The sequence below is a fragment of the Lissotriton vulgaris genome, chromosome 11 (assembly GCF_964263255.1).
Source record: "Lissotriton vulgaris chromosome 11, aLisVul1.2, whole genome shotgun sequence".
Taxonomy (NCBI): Eukaryota; Metazoa; Chordata; class Amphibia; order Caudata; family Salamandridae; genus Lissotriton; species Lissotriton vulgaris.
In genome coordinates this window covers 999623271-999639397 of record NC_141699.1, presented here as the reverse complement: position 1 = coordinate 999639397, position 16127 = coordinate 999623271, and positions in this window count along the sequence as shown.

The window sequence follows — 16127 nt, the reverse complement described above, 5'->3', positions numbered from 1 at the left end:
TAAGAGTCAAGGAAAGTAAAGGAGTTTAATGTAGATAAAATACTGCAAAGGAAAGGCTGGTGCAGCAGCTAAAACAGACTGTGGTAGTGGTTGGGCCAAAGCCAGGCCCTTTCCTGAGTATTTACTCCTCCCCCCTGACAGAGAATCTGGGCTGTACCTTGAGGCAGAGCAGAAAGATGAAGCAGGAAGGAGAAAACACGACCTCTGATGGCCAGAAGACCAGGAAAAACAGCCACAGCAACGGGTATATATTCATAGCGCCTTTAAAGTCACTTTAAACAAGTTTCTGACTAAAATTACACATAATTTCGTTGAAAATGGGTTTTTCTGATGCGGAGCTCACCGGGAGGCGGCCATCTTGAATTGCGCGCTCGCGTGTTTCCCCAACAGGAACATAATTCTACCTGTATCTAGGCATGTAAGCACCTCTTCTGCTGAGGTATACAAGGACTTTTGAACATTACAGAGCAAAGGACTCTTCCCAGACTGCACAAAACTCCTCTGATCTGTGCAGTTTGCCAATTGTTCATGCAGGTCAGGAATTTCTTTTTTTATTTATTTTTATTTTTTGTCTTTCATTCAGATTACGTTTATTTGAGATTCCAGAATTATCCAGGTTATAGGGTTCCACCAAGGAGCCCCTCAGAAGGACACTGCTCCCAGTTTTCCCTTGAATGAAGCATGAAGCACTGCATAAGGGAAAGGAAATCTCAAAACATTCTACCTTCAGTGTAAATTAGTATAGGGGAATGTTTTTGTATCCCTTGTTATTAAAGGTAGTCAGTAGAACCAGCTTTAATAGATCTGTGTTAACCTTGCTTGTGTTACATTCACAGTACAATTGACTATCAAAAGGATACTAGTATTGTACACCATTTTTATAGAGAGGGGAGGACAAATCTCTTCAGCAGACAAGCTGAGCCGAGATACATTGGAAATTCCAGGTTAGATTGTGTGAAAGTAGACTGATTCTTGGTGAAGTTATAATTGCTGTATAGCCTGTTCCCTTTTCCACTGTACTGATCTTATGTCTAATGCATCACATTCTACACACACAACGGGACCAAAGTTTGGACGCATTACACTATGGTGGGTAGGAACCAATAGGTACAAGAAGCGTGTTCTCTCTCTCCTTCTCCTGCTTCCCTTTTGTTGAAAGTCAGAAGACTATTAAAGAAACATTGCATACAGAAATATCTTTAGAGTTAGGTATTGTGTCCCAAATATCATTTACAAAACAATTGTACCACTAAGCAACTCCAATGGGGTGTACTTTTTGTAGACAATAATTATGACACAATCTTTATGTCACATAATACTCTAAGCATGCTCTTTTGATCTTATATTGAACTCGGACCACAGTCTCAGGTCACATGAATATTAATCCTCAGAAACTCTTGTAAGTTATCAGTTCGGCCAATGTCCTAATAATTCAGAATCTGTTGAATGTCAATGCTTCATACAGGCATAGGTTTTTCTGCTTCAAGCCATCAGCATGTGTTTTGTCAAAATGTTTAGGTACCCATTGATTTCCACTGGGAAATAATTAGGAAGCACAGAACTTTCTGGGAACATAAGTATAGGATAGGGTAGTAGGATACATGCCTAGGTACATGGAAATGTCCAGGAAGAGGGGATATCCTCATGAACCAGGGAATTATAAAAATGCTTACTTCTAGTGTCTTCCGGTTTAATGAAAAGTGTGAGACCTAAAGGAGTGGTATCCCCATGTCTGCGAGCCATGCTGGTTTGGTACCGCTTGTTCCTGCTTGTAGGGCCCACCACAGTTGTTGTGCTGCATGAAGTTCGCGACTCTTTGAACAATTCATAATGCACTAATTTAATTTTTAGCAGCAGATTGGCAGGTAGGATTAAAGAATGTGCTGCCATGCATGTCAACACTCACTTTAGGGGGAGGCGCTCAGTGCCGGCTGGTATGTACTGTGGGTGGTGAGGCGGGGACACACAAAAAAAAAAGAAAATATACTTACCTTTCTGTGCGACACAACGCCCTCCTCCGTCTGAATTTTCTGAAGGCAGGCTCCAACCACGCACTCAGCCAACTCCTTTAACTAATCCTGGCACTGCTCTCACCAGCACAAGAGCAGCACCGGGATTGGAGGGAGCGGCCTGACTCCGCGATCTCAAGAGCACTGGAGGCCTGCATTTTCTCTAACACAACTGTCCAAGACAGCTAGGTTAGAGAAGTTTAAAATATGCATGTTTGGCTGGCCGTCGCAAGATGGCTGACCAAAGAGACATGCGCATTTTAAAGTGCACAGCTTCCTGCAGCCACTCAGCAGCTCTGGTCCGCCCCATCCTGTCACTCAGTTTGGGACGGGACGGTTGCTGAAAAATAAAATCGTAATGAATAAACTTTATTATCATTTTACATTTCAGTTCCGGCCTGGAGCTTTTCTTTGTGGGACGACACTACCCCGCTCAAAACGAGGATCCGCCCCTGGAGGCGCTTCAAGTTATTGACCTAAAAATGACATTATTTTGCCCTCTGCGCATATTTGAAGCTTTATGTTTAAAGTGCACTTGGTTTGCTGAATATTGTATTGCTGGGTTATTTATCTTCATTTAAGCAATTGCTTAATTTAAAGCACTGAATAAACATCAGCAATTGAACAATCTCCTCTTTTTTTAAAATAATTTCGCTCTGATATATGTTCTCCGATGTGCTGCGCGTATCTCTCTGCTCTGAACCTGTCTCTCAGCAGGCAGTCTGGCCCGAGCCTAGGTTCAATGTCAGAGCCTTGGAAATTAAAAAAGCAGCAAGAAATGTGAAAAAGAGGGGCTGGTGGATGGGTTGGAGCAAGACCCCTGTGAGCTATACATACAAGCTTACCCCCACCATCAACTTGCCCATCCATCTCCAATAATGCCACAGTAAATGCGGACACCATATGGACTCAATGCTTACTTGCAATGCATTAGTTTTCTTTTAATTGGCTGATAAAGGTGCCGGGAAACGTCGTTTACAACGCGGTGTTTACACCGCACAATCTTTTCCCCGCAGCTATTACAACGCAAGTCGTTAATACGACTTGCGCTGGATGGCGCTGTGGGTTAAGGAATGTTGTAATTGTATGTTCCAACACCTTCCCTACTGTTACGGGGACTGGTGTTGGAATATAAAATTATAAAATTCCGAAATCCGCGCCCTCCAACGCAAGTCGTTGTAACGACTTGCGTTGTAAAATCTGCGATGTCAAGTACCGCGATCTAAAAGATCGCGTTGTACTGACATACATCCAAAGGTGCCAGTTACAAAGCAGCAGATCATTCACCTAATACTGGTGTCATCTGACCTGTCCTATGCCGGTGCAGTTACAGTCTGAAGCTCTGATTCACAAAGAAACTCTCGGGTGGAGTCTCCGGAATCGTGGCGCGATCTCCGCACTCATGATGGGATCTCCACAAAGGGAAATTGTGGAGTTCTCACCCCGAGTATGAGGCTCTTTGTGAATTGGATCTTGAAATAGCAGCCTTTTTCAATGACAGCAAGAGTCACAGCTGTTGCACTCACCCTGAGTGAGTCCCTGAGTCTTGGGCATCATATGAGCGCCTGTGCCAGTGGCAATATGTGACATTATAAAGTAATCCAATTGGCTGGGCACTTCAAAAAGAAAGTAGACAAATGTGTTAAGAAAGACAAGTGGAAACAGTCATTTCATTATTGCAGTTGAAAGATGATGAAAAATGTTTGTCAAATTACATTTCTCTGTCTATAGGTCTCTTTTTGTCTCTCTCTCTCTTTACCCAGCTTGTCCATCTCTCTCACTCTGTCTCACACACCCACAGCACACAAACAGTCATGAGAGAAAAGAGCATGAATTTAGAAAACCGACTTACTCATTGTGTTAGAATTGCATTATAGAATGGAAATCAAAAACAGTGGAGTAGGAAGGAAAAAAGTTTGGGGTAACCTTGCACAAAGGGCCACTTCCAAAACCTAGGGCTTAAATTAAGCACATTTATTCGGGTTAACTCTGATTTATGTAAACCTTTGCATACCATATAACATCTGTAATTGTCTAGGCATTGTTTATTTATCCTGTTGCCATCTTTGAACAGATACAAATATATACTGTCACATACAAAATTGCAATTTAATAAGAGAGATGAAGGGTGATGTGGGGGCACGGTAAAGCGTGTTGCAGGGATTCTGCTCAGACACAGAACTATGCACAGAGACCCAGGACCTCAGTTAATTAGGGTGTGCCAAAAACTCACCTTAGTACCCAGAATCCCCTTCCTGACTAGCATGTGTCTCATTGGCTCTTCATCCTATAGCAAAGTAACCAATGATTAAAAAAATAAATAAAAAAATATGTGTCTTGTAAAGCGCACTGCTGCCCTGAGGCGTTGTGGCGCTGTAGACCGCTGGGGAACCCGTCCTGGCTATCCCTGTGAGATGGTCCGTACTGGGTATCTCCAAGGTGAAACCAGGCATCCCCGGCGAATGTGGGGGGCCGTTGTAGAGATGATTTACAACAAGGGGTGGTGAGGGACAGAGTCTCTGAATTAAGCAGAAAGCTCTCACCCAGTCAAGAGATCAGGGCTAGATCCAACACCGTTTTTTAGCTCACTGCACCATCCCAGTTTCAGAGCTTGTCTCCTTTCTGGTGAAGAATTGGCTTGGTAGTTTAGTCTGCCCTGTTCCCATGATGCACTGGGCCAGGGACAGACTGATTTGCATATAGCCAGGTTCTGAGCTGGGATGGGGCAGTGAGATAAATAACGGTGATGGATCAAGCCCTGATCTTTGGACTGGGTAAGAGTGGTCTGTTTAACTCAGACACTCTGTTCATCACCACCCCCTTTTGTAAATCGTTGTAGAGATGAGGCAAGCTAATGCCCAGAGTTGCCAAGTGTGATCCCTGGTTAGAGTAGGCACCGAGGCGAGAATTATCGAGTCCACTGACCCTGGTCCACGACCCTGCCGCGTTGGGAATTAAACCCAGGTCCCGGGCCGTTCCAGTGAGCCACACCACTCCATTAGACAACCCAGAACATGCGACTTTGGTTACCTCAGGTAAAGTGGGAAACAGACAATTTTTCGTTATACTCTCAAACCAGTCTACAACAGGGAGTAAAGGGAGACACGAGCAAGTTTAAAATGTTTATTTTTAACGCTGTGATCTCAAGTGCAGCATCTTAGCTAATACAAGCAGACATATAATAAGAAATAAGGATAGATAAACAACCGCAAAGGTGCACCACACAAAAAAAATTCAAATGACAATATTATTGATGATTTGCAGAGAGATGATGTTTTTCTTCAAAAAATCTTTATTTTTAATTGTTTAGCACCGCACAGCCGACGCGTTTCGTCCCAAAAAGGGACTTCTTCAGGGCTGTTAAAACAGACATATTTACAATAAGTTTTTTAATAAATGGACGTAAGTTACATACAATGTATCAACATCACAAACACAGACTGATTAAAAACCAAGGACAAATAATTCCACAGACATGATTAAAAGTTTGGACCTGTAATTAATAGCCAGCCTATACAGACATGGAAAACAACAGGCCTAATTGCACATTTAATAAAAACATTGCCGAAAAGACAGCTGGAAAATTTAAAAGGGTAGAGGGGCTTTCTCAAGCACTTGGTGTCCAAATTTCTAATGTTTATAGTAATGAGCTCAAAATATATCAGCTGGATACGTTTAAGAAAAGAAGGAAAAACAACAGGTAGAGAACAATTAAAGCTAGTAAGGGAGTGCCTAAATTAAAATTCTTAGTATCCCATGGATGTTTGTTGGACGATGTTGAAGAAAAGTAGAGAAGAGGAAAAAGCAGAAAGGATAAGGTCAAGAGGACAGTAGAAAGGAAGAAAGCGGTCTTAAGTTCATTTGAAACTGAATACCTTATTAGCTGTAAAGCAATGCTTCCAGGACGAGTTTCCAAATCAGAATTCTAAATGGCGCCTTTCCCAATGCCAGTTTCTTTGTTAAAACTTGAAGTGGGCCTGGGCTGAGTCTTCTAGACCGAATTCAATTGAAATTCCATGTAAGAAAAAGAGAAAACCACAACAATAGCGTAAGGCCAAAAGTAAAGAGGGACTTGCTTAACTAGCATGAGTGACGGTTCTCTGAGGAAAAGGGATTCCGAGACCCCAGATGTCATGCATGACAAATATCATGTGAATAACTTACTGTGTATCTATAGAAAGTCAAAGGTGGAGGTAATGCGGAATATATGGATGTGTATCGGCTCTGTCACACAATGGAGATGAGTCTATAAGTCATCAAATTATTCTGAAAGAGATAAGTCCATAAAGAGAGTTTATTACAAGATGTAGAATTCCCTCAGAATCCAAGAGAAAACGGAATATTATCTCTCTTATCAGGGACAATCGAGGTTACATATAAACTTATTTTTAGAAATATTCGAACAAAGCAAAAAAGGGCCAAGATGACAATGAGTCCCCTGAAAGACTAACAGGGATCATGTCAAGATAAATTGCCCTGGCCTAAAGGGAGGTAAAATTATAACAAATCTCTGCAGTTTATTAACTGTAAACAGTTTCAAAATTCCCAGTGGATATAGTATCCTGTGTACCACTTGGACAAGTTTCAAAATTCCCAGTGGATATAATATCCTGTGTACCACTTGGGCGAGGATGTGGGCACTGTGTACCAGTAGACCTGTGGGAGGAGAGATGGGTGCTAAATGAGAGAGCCATTCGGCATTGAGGTGAAACTAGGCCAACTATATAAAGTCGATTAATAAAACCATAGCCCCTTAGTGCAGCACAGTTTCTATCCCCCCTATGGTAAAAAATCATTCATTACGGACTCTCATGCCTACTAAACAGTATGATGCTAATATGATTCCCTGCTAGTGATCCTATTACGAACACTCCTCCTTTCTGGGTGAGCGAGGGAAACCCATGCATAAAAGCTCTCCTCTGTATCTAAGGAAACACTGTATCCACTATAACATTAAATGTTCCCAAAGTAAAGTATCTTTTAGAAATGAGAGGAAATCCATAAGAATCCTAATTGTGTACAAAAAACAACAATCTCCCCTATGTGAAGCGAAAAAGAGTGGCATCAGCATAATATTGAAAACGGAACCGACTGCCCTCAAAATAGAATAATGTAAAGCTATGCGGGGCTTCCATGTTTAAAAGTGCCAGGGAACAGAGGTTGCAATGCAACAGTTTTGCCTGTCAAGTGAGACTCCCATAAGTTCTCGCCCCCTTTATTTGATGTTTAGGAACTGACTCGCCCCCATTCTTTAAGAGTTACAAGATTGATTTAAAAATCTAAACTCTTTGGACAGAGCCTAGGACACAGCCTCTTTGTAAAGACCTTACCGATCATGATAAAAAAGCCTGCACCCATCCACAAAGCCTTCGTCTTGCCGAAAAACCGCAAACCGATCTGTTCAGACATAATGAGGTTGTGACTCTATTTATCGTCAGGCAAATTGAAAGTGATTCACAACACCTGAAATTCACGCGCGAAATCCAAGAAAACGGAACCCAGCGTTAACTTGATGGATACAACGGCATGCAGCGACCATCTCTAAGTGTATACATAAACACTAGGTATAGTGGTGATCCTATTCATATGACAAATATGGTACGTTTCTCACGTGTCCTAAGATAAAAAACAAGGAGAGATTCAAAACCTCAATTATCGAATATGCGGGGATGTGTGTCATAATTTATGTAGTGAAAGTATATTATGATCGTCACAGTAGAGCATAAATCATGTAAGACCTATCCGGTTTCGCAATATCGTCTCTGCCGTCTAGCGAATAACTATTGCTGAAAAGTACCACCAAATGCATTTGTTTAGACCGCCAATGCTTTGTTTTTAAAGAAGAAGAACATTTTTCGTGGCAGACAAGCGCGGGAATGGAAACCGGCACACAGACGCGCCCCGTGTATACCTCTTGTGTAACCAGAATAAACAATGGGCCCGATTCACAGAACTAACTTAAGACAAAATCCTAAACTTACTACTTTTGGTATTCACAGAAGTTATGATTTTGTCTTAAGACAAACTCAAGACAGACTTAAGACAAAATCCTAACTTCTGTGAATACCAAAAGTAGTAAGTTTAGGATTTTTTCTTAAGTTAGTTCTGTGAATCAGGCCCAATGTCAAGACCTGGCCCAATGCCAACATGCATACGATACAGATAACCAACAACACACAGGGGAAGGGAAATTCTCCCAGGCATTGTAAATATTGTCAACAGGCATAACCAATGTTATCTCCCTCAACCAATAATTAAAGCAAGTAATTTAAAGGGAAAAACAGACTCAAAGAGAGAAAATGAAATTTAGGATTTAAAATTTAAAAAAAGGAAAAAGAATTATACAAATTTGTAAAGATAACATAGTAAGAACATCCTGTTGAACATGTGAAACCAGAGTGTACAGTAGTCATAACATCGTTTCATTAACGTTGTTTTGGATCATACAGAGAGGATGAAAACTTGTATTATACTATTCGTGGCAATCACTTTATACAATGCCTTTACATATTAACATATATAGCATAAAGAAGTAGGTGATTATTTGTCCATATGTGACCTGTGCTTAGGAAGGCATAGACTCATAAAAGAGAACAATGGCTTATTTTTACAGATTTTAAATGTACATTCCCAGCATTAAAGATTTTATAGCTATGTTTACTTGAAATATATCTGAGGCAGAGAGAGGGCTGAGCTATTCGAGGAAGTAATGTAGCTCCTCCTCCGTGTTATGACCGAGTTCAATGCAGCATAGTCTACATATCCAACCCGCCTCTCGTTGTCTCAGTGCAAGTTCCCTATCGCCTCCTCTTGGATGAGCAGGCTGGTGGTCAATGCCCATGAACCACATGTTGTCCGTGTCTTTATGGGATTCCTGCATGTGAAAGGTCATGGGGTATCTCAGATCCCCATTTCGTCTTGCACGAACGTGTTCCTGGATGCGGATCGTAAGGGTTCTTTTTGTGCTGCCTACATAGATTTTGTTACAATCACACCCCAAAATGTATATACCATATTTGGTATTGCAATTTATCAAGTGATCTATTTTGTAAGTTTTTTTGGTGTTAAAGCAGAACTCTTTGGTTCTATTTCTCCCTAATGTACACATGTTGCAGTCACTACATGTGTAAAATCCTTTTGTAGAGGGCATGAGCCAGTTTGTCTGTCTACAGGATACTATGTAGCTCGGGCATAGAATGTTACGAAGGTTTTTTCCCCTCCTATAACATATTTTGGGAGTCTTGGCCACCGAATCATGTAGGCTCGGTATATCTGCAATGAGGTGCCAATGTTTTCTCAGAATGTTAAAGATTTTGCTGCTTTGGTCAGAGAACCACGTGCTAAAAGCAAGAGGTCTATTGTTGTTTGTTCTTGTGCTTTTGGGTACTAAGGTACTTTGTCTTGTTGTTTGTAGAACTTTTCCGTTTGCTTTCCTAAGGGTGTTTATAGGATATCCCCTGTCCTGGAACCTTTTTTCTGTTTCCTGAATATTCTGAAGGAAAGTATCCTCTGTGCTGCAGTTGCGGCGTGTGCGGATCATTTCCCCGTAGGGGATATTCTCAATTACATGTCGGGGATGGGCACTCTCATAGTGTAATATACTGTTACAGGCAGTAGGTTTATGGTGTGTACAGCTGTGGATCTTGTTATTCTCCACAAAGAATCTGACGTCCAGAAAATCAATGGCACGTTGGTTATGTGCCATTGTAAAATGGACATTGAACGGATTGTCATTGAGAAACTCAAAGTATACCATCAGGTCTGGGGTAGGTCCATCCCAGATCACAATCACATCATCAATGTACCTACCCCAGAATATTATATTGTTCATCCATTTGGCCGCGTGGCGTCCCCAGGCATGTTCCCGCTCGAACCAGCCCATGAAAAGGCCGGCGTAAGCGGGAGCAAATCTGGAACCCATCGCAGTACCCTGCGTCTGATGGTACCATCTAGAATCATGTAAGAAGAAATTTTTTGACAAAATGATTTCCGTCATTTCAAGAAGGACGCCATTGTGTAACAGATGGTCTGCTGTCCTCCTCTCCAAGAAAGTCTCAAGGGCCCTTATCCCAAATTCCTTTTTTATACAGGTGTAAAGCCCAACGACATCTAAGGTGACAAAGTGAAGAGTGTCTGACCAGGTGAAGCCCTCCAGTTTGCCAAGAATATCCTTTGTATCTCTCAGATATGCTGGGAGATTCTGTACCATAGGTTGGATAAATGTATCCACATACTCTGAAAGTTTTATCGTGGGTGAGTTGACCCCAGAAATGATAGGGCGGCCTGGTGGAAAGTGGCCCCCCTTGTGAATTTTTGGTAGTATGTAAATACAGGGAAAGGAAGGGGCAGTTACTGTAAGGTATCTACATTCTTCTTCACTAAGTAAGCCCGTCTCTCGCCATTCCACTAACCTCATATTTAAGTGAGAAGTGAGGGCCTCTATGGGATTGTTCTTTAGTTTGGTATAGCAGGTGGTATCTGATAACTGGCGATCAATTTCGTTCATATAGTCCTCCCTATTCATGATTAGCACGTTTCCACCCTTGTCCACCTCACGGATGGCAATGGTGGAATCCAACTGGAGATTTTTTAGGGCTTCAGACTCTTTGCGCGTAAGATTATATTTGTGGGGGACAGAACGCGTGGGGTTCTCCAAAATTTGGTAGAAAGCTTGGCTGACCTTTTCACGGAAAATATCAATGTTTGGGTGAGTGCCTGTTGGAATAAATCTGGACCCGGGTTTGAGTCCACTTTCAATATAGACATTTTCTACAATGTTAAGTTCACTTCTTACATTTTCAATATCAATAGATGTATCAAGTTCCACAATCATCATTGCTTGGATGGTGTTTATTTCATTAACAGTGTAATCAGTAACACAATTGACATTATTTAAAGTTTCATGGTGAGTAGGATTACGTGAGAAGTGATCTTTTAGTTTTAACAGTCTGGTAAATTTCATTAAATCCACAAATAAATCAACATCCCCTCCTGTCTGGTTTGGGCAAAAACCTAGTCCCTTACTAAGGACTGACATTTCCTCTTGCTTGAGTTCTCTCTTGGACAAATTAACAACAATGGATCTTTCAGGCCTTTCCTCTTCTGTTCTAGCTATTGTTACTGGTTCCCCATCTTTTTGGATCTTGTTAGTCTCCCCACCGTAAGAGTGTTCGTAATAGGATCACTAGCAGGGAATCATATTAGCATCATACTGTTTAGTAGGCATGAGAGTCCATAATGAATGATTTTTTACCATAGGGGGGATAGAAACTGTGCTGCACTAGGGGGCAATGTTTTTATTAATCGACTTTATATAGTTGGCCTAGTTTCACCTCAATGCCGAATGGCTCTCTCATTTAGCACCCATCTCTCCCCCCACAGGTCTACTGGTACACAGTGCCCACATCCTCGTCCAAGTGGTACACAGGATATTATATCCACTGGGAATTTTGAAACTCGTCCAAGTGGTACACAGGATACTATATCCACTGGGAATTTTGAAACTGTTTACAGGTAATAAACTGCAGAGATTTGTAATAATTTGACCTCCCTTTAGGCCAGGGCAATTTATCTTGACATGATCCCTGTTAGTCTTTCAGGGGACTCATTGCCATCTTGGCCCTTTTTTGCTTTGTTCGAATATTTCTAAAAATAAGTTTATATGTAACCTCGATTGTCCCTGATAAGAGAGATAATATTCAGTTTTCTCTTGGATTCTGAGGGAATTCTACATCTTGTAATAAACTCTCTTTATGGACTTATCTCTTTCAGAATAATTTGATGACTTATAGACTCATCTCCATTGTGTGACAGAGCCGATACACATCCATATATTCCGCATTACCTCCACCTTTGACTTTCTATAGATACACAGTAAGTTATTCACATGATATTTGTCATGCGTGACATCTGGGGTCTCGGAATCCCTTTTCCTCAGAGAACCATCACTCATGCTAGTTAAGCAAGTCCCTCTTTACTTTTGGCCTTACGCTATTGTTGTGGTTTTCTCTTTTTCTTACATGTAATTTCAATTGAATTCGGTCTAGAAGACTCAGCCCAGGCCCACTTCAAGTTTTAACAAAGAAACTGGCATTGGGAAAGGCGCCATTTAGAATTCTGATTTGGAAACTCGTCCTGGAAGCATTGCTTTACAGCTAATAAGGTATTCAGTTTCAAATGAACTTAAGACCGCTTTCTTCCTTTCTACTGTCCTCTTGACCTTATCCTTTCTGCTTTTTCCTCTTCTCTACTTTTCTTCAACATCGTCCATCAAACATCCATGGGATACTAAGAATTTTAATTTAGGCACTCCCTTACTAGCTTTAATTGTTCTCTACCCGTTGTTTTCCTTCTTTTCTTAAACTTATCCAGCTGATATATTTTGAGCTCATTACTATAAACATTAGAAATTTGGACACCAAGTGCTTGAGAAAGCCCCTCTACCCTTTTAAATTTTCCAGCTGTCTTTTCGGCAATGTTTTTATTAAATGTGCAATTAGGCCTATTGTTTTCCATGTCTGTATAGGCTGGCTATTAATTACAGGTCCAAATTTTTAATCATGTTTGTGGAAGTTATTTGTCCTTGGTTTTTAATCGGTCTGTGTTTGTGATGTTGATACATTATATGCAACTTACGTCCATTTATTAAAAAACTTATTGTAAATATGTTTGTTTTAACAGCCCTGAAGAAGTCCCTTTTTTGGGACGAAACGCGTCGGCTGTACGGTGCTAAACAATTGAAAATAAAGATTTTTTGAAGAAAAACATCATCTCTCTGCAAATCATCAATAATATTGTCATTTGAATTTTTTTTGTGTGGTGCACGTTTGCGGTTGTTTATCTGTACTTTGATTCCTTAGGGAATAGGCACAGTAACGGTGGGTGCTAGACAGTGTGCACACAACCTCCTATTGTAATTTGAAGGGAATCTATATTAGGTTGGGGAGAAAGGAAGTCAGGTGCTGCTAGTAGGAAGGGTCCATCGTTATGCTTTAGTTCACATATAATAAGAAATAAGATTGTCAGCATAGTTACTACTCCATAAAATACAAAGGGTGAAAGCCTGTTATAATCCTTAATGGAAACAGGTTAAATATATACCTATATTTCACCCTCCCTTGCTAGTAGGTTATTTTATAACTACAGAAGGTCTCTTTAGGCTTGCATAGGGGGTCCCATACCTCAAAGGTTTAGCAGGAGTGAATCACATCGGGTTCTGCAAAAGCTCTCAGCATACAAATGTTCTCCAAGTATGTTCAATCATGCTTACACAGTGCATTATTAAAGGCGCCAGTATCTGAGGTGGCCACAGCTGCATATGTGTTATGTCTAGAAGGTGCGCTGATCAGTTGGAACAACAGCCACAGTGTTGAAATAACCTTGAAGGCCTCAGCACTCACTGTACAGACTAAGTTTACCAAACAAGTTTAGCAATATAGAAAAACAAGTTATTCTTATGTGAAGTAAAAACACGCAGCCTGGCTTAGAGCAAATAATAAAGTGTGTGCTGTGTGCAAAAGGCAGCTGAAAGGTAAAATGCATTTTAAACTTCTAATAAGCTCATGCTTACTTAACACTGTGTGTATCTAAGGATCATCCCCACTACAAGTGTAGACACTTTGCCTTAGGAGGTTGGGGAGTGGGGAAACATGGCAAAGGCACCGTGGATGTCAAGTCAGAAAATTCCGAGGGTTAGTGGAAGGGACATCAGACAACCTTTTATTTATTTTATTTATAAAGCACTACACTCATCCCTGCAGGGATATCACAGAACTAGATCACGTGTAAGCCCTGCAGCCATTTCACACACATTCATAAGGGTAATAACCAGGTCTTTAATCTCTTCCGGAACCTGGCATGGTCCAAATTCAGACGAAGACCCTTGGACTCTCCTCTAACATGACTGACGTGTCTCCTTGTTCCACCATTGAAATCCTCTCAATTTGTTGGCAAGTGGTTGGAGGAAGGAAATGATACTGAACCTTCAGGAATTAAAGATGACTCTTAGCCACAACTAACAGATGTGGACATTAACTGGGTGGCATTTCTTTGCCTGCATTGAGGCGCGTGGCAGCCTTGCTAAGCCACTGAATTTATATATTCAGGAAGAGTTAAGACTGTCCACAGAGGAAACATACAAACATTGGCAAAGGACATAAGGCCATGACCAGGATGTATTTTTTTAAATTAATATATTTTTGTAAGCAGATGGAATAGAAATTAAAAGATTATAGGAAAAATATTTAATATGTTGCTGCCTAAGGGTGGGGGATATATCTTTTCAAACAAAAAAAGTTCATATGAACCATCCCTGAGCTTGTCCCACTTGCTTGACCCACCAGTCCTGGCACTGCGGTGGATGTGCAGGTGATGAGGAAAATGCTGTCACTCAAAGTCCAATAAGCGAATAGCTCAGGAGGGCTTACCCATTGGCACATGCACAAGGCTGGACTGGAAACCAAAAACAGCCCTTCTAAAAATGTTCAAACCAGTCCACACGGCTATAGGCAACAAGTAGTGGCGGCTGGCATGGATCGGGGATGGCGAGGCAGGGAGGTGTAGAAAAATAAAAATAAAAATAAACGTACCTCATCACCGCGTCTTTCTTCCATTGTCTTTCCGCGTCTCTTCCCGACGAGTTTGACCGGAACATAAGCAGGAAGCACACAGGTTCCCCTTAGACAATAACGACGCTATTGTCAGCAGCCTTGTGATTGGTCTGAGTGCCGTAGTTTGGCGCTCAGATGGGGTCTACGAGCCTGTGCATGTTCTCCACCCAGGCTGTAATACAGCCCGGGGGAGAACATGCTAAGTGCGCATGACTGTTGCGCCGGCCCAAGACGGCTGGCCAAAACGTCATGTGCACTTACAGATTGCCCAACACTCCTCACAGAGCATCCCCGCCCCATCCTGCCCTGCAAAACTGCATCAACAGGGAAACATAAAATGCTAAAACATTGTGTTATTATCATTTTAGTTTTGCTTTTTTGCACTGCTGAAATGCAGTGGGGCAACTCTCCTCCGCCTTAGCTGAGGAGCTGCCACTTGATCAAGTCGAATGGGACCATGGGAATATGGTTACCCCAAGTCGGCATATTACTCTAAGAGCGGCCCTTTGGGCTGCAAACACTAGAAAAATGCTAGAATTGCCAGTTTACCCGAAATGTTTGCTGTATGCAGGTATGGGCAGCAGTAAAATGTGAAACACTTTTTTTTATTTAGGATTTTTTTTTTTTTTTAAACCAGACCTAAAACCATGGTTTGAAAATCAGGACCCTAAAAAAGCATTGTAAGTCTTCAGTGAACCTGTTTCTGATTTGTGGTTCAGGGACTGCTCCTTTAAAACCGACCAATAACAACAGAAACATTTCACCCATTGTTACCTTCCTGATAAACGTGCAGCTGTCACGTCCCCTGCACAGCCGGAAGCTCAGGGTGACAGCACAGCGCCTGCCGCTGCGCAGAATAGCCAGTTCCAGCAGGTAACTTCAGCCTATGAATAACTCACGGACGGCGAAGGTAGCTCGAGGAGGGTGGCTGCCTCCCACAGACGATAAAGCCGACAAAATCCCCGCATGACTCCAGCACGGAAGCAGGGGCTCTGCTGTGCTTGAAGCCTCTGCAGTGCCACGGCCACTTTAATCCGTCCCTTGCTACCCTCGGTATTAGCAGACCAGTTGCCAGGGTGATTATGGGTAAACGTCGCCGTCATTACCGAGGGTACATTCTTCGTCTCTGCGGTAATTGGCCGTGCACTATGTGCCTTAGATGTATTTTTTTTAAGAGTGCATGAGTTTTATCCTATGTGAGTGTTGTTTATCTGGTATTTGCTTTTCCACGATGTATGTGTGTGCGCGCGCTTTTTAATTATGAATAATTTTGCCTTTACGGTTTGAGAAGAACGTACTTTGTCAGCGTGTCCTGGCAGACGAGAACACCCTGTGCCTATAACTGTACATTGACATTCTGACGTCGACGGGCGCGTCCCTGCTGTTAGAATAATGAAGTGCTCTCAATCACCGCCATTTCCGCTTTCGCATAGGACATTATAGTCCGTTTTAAACACTCGCTTGTCCCTGTGGCTGCTGCTCCGTTTAAATGATGGCAAATTGCTCCAGA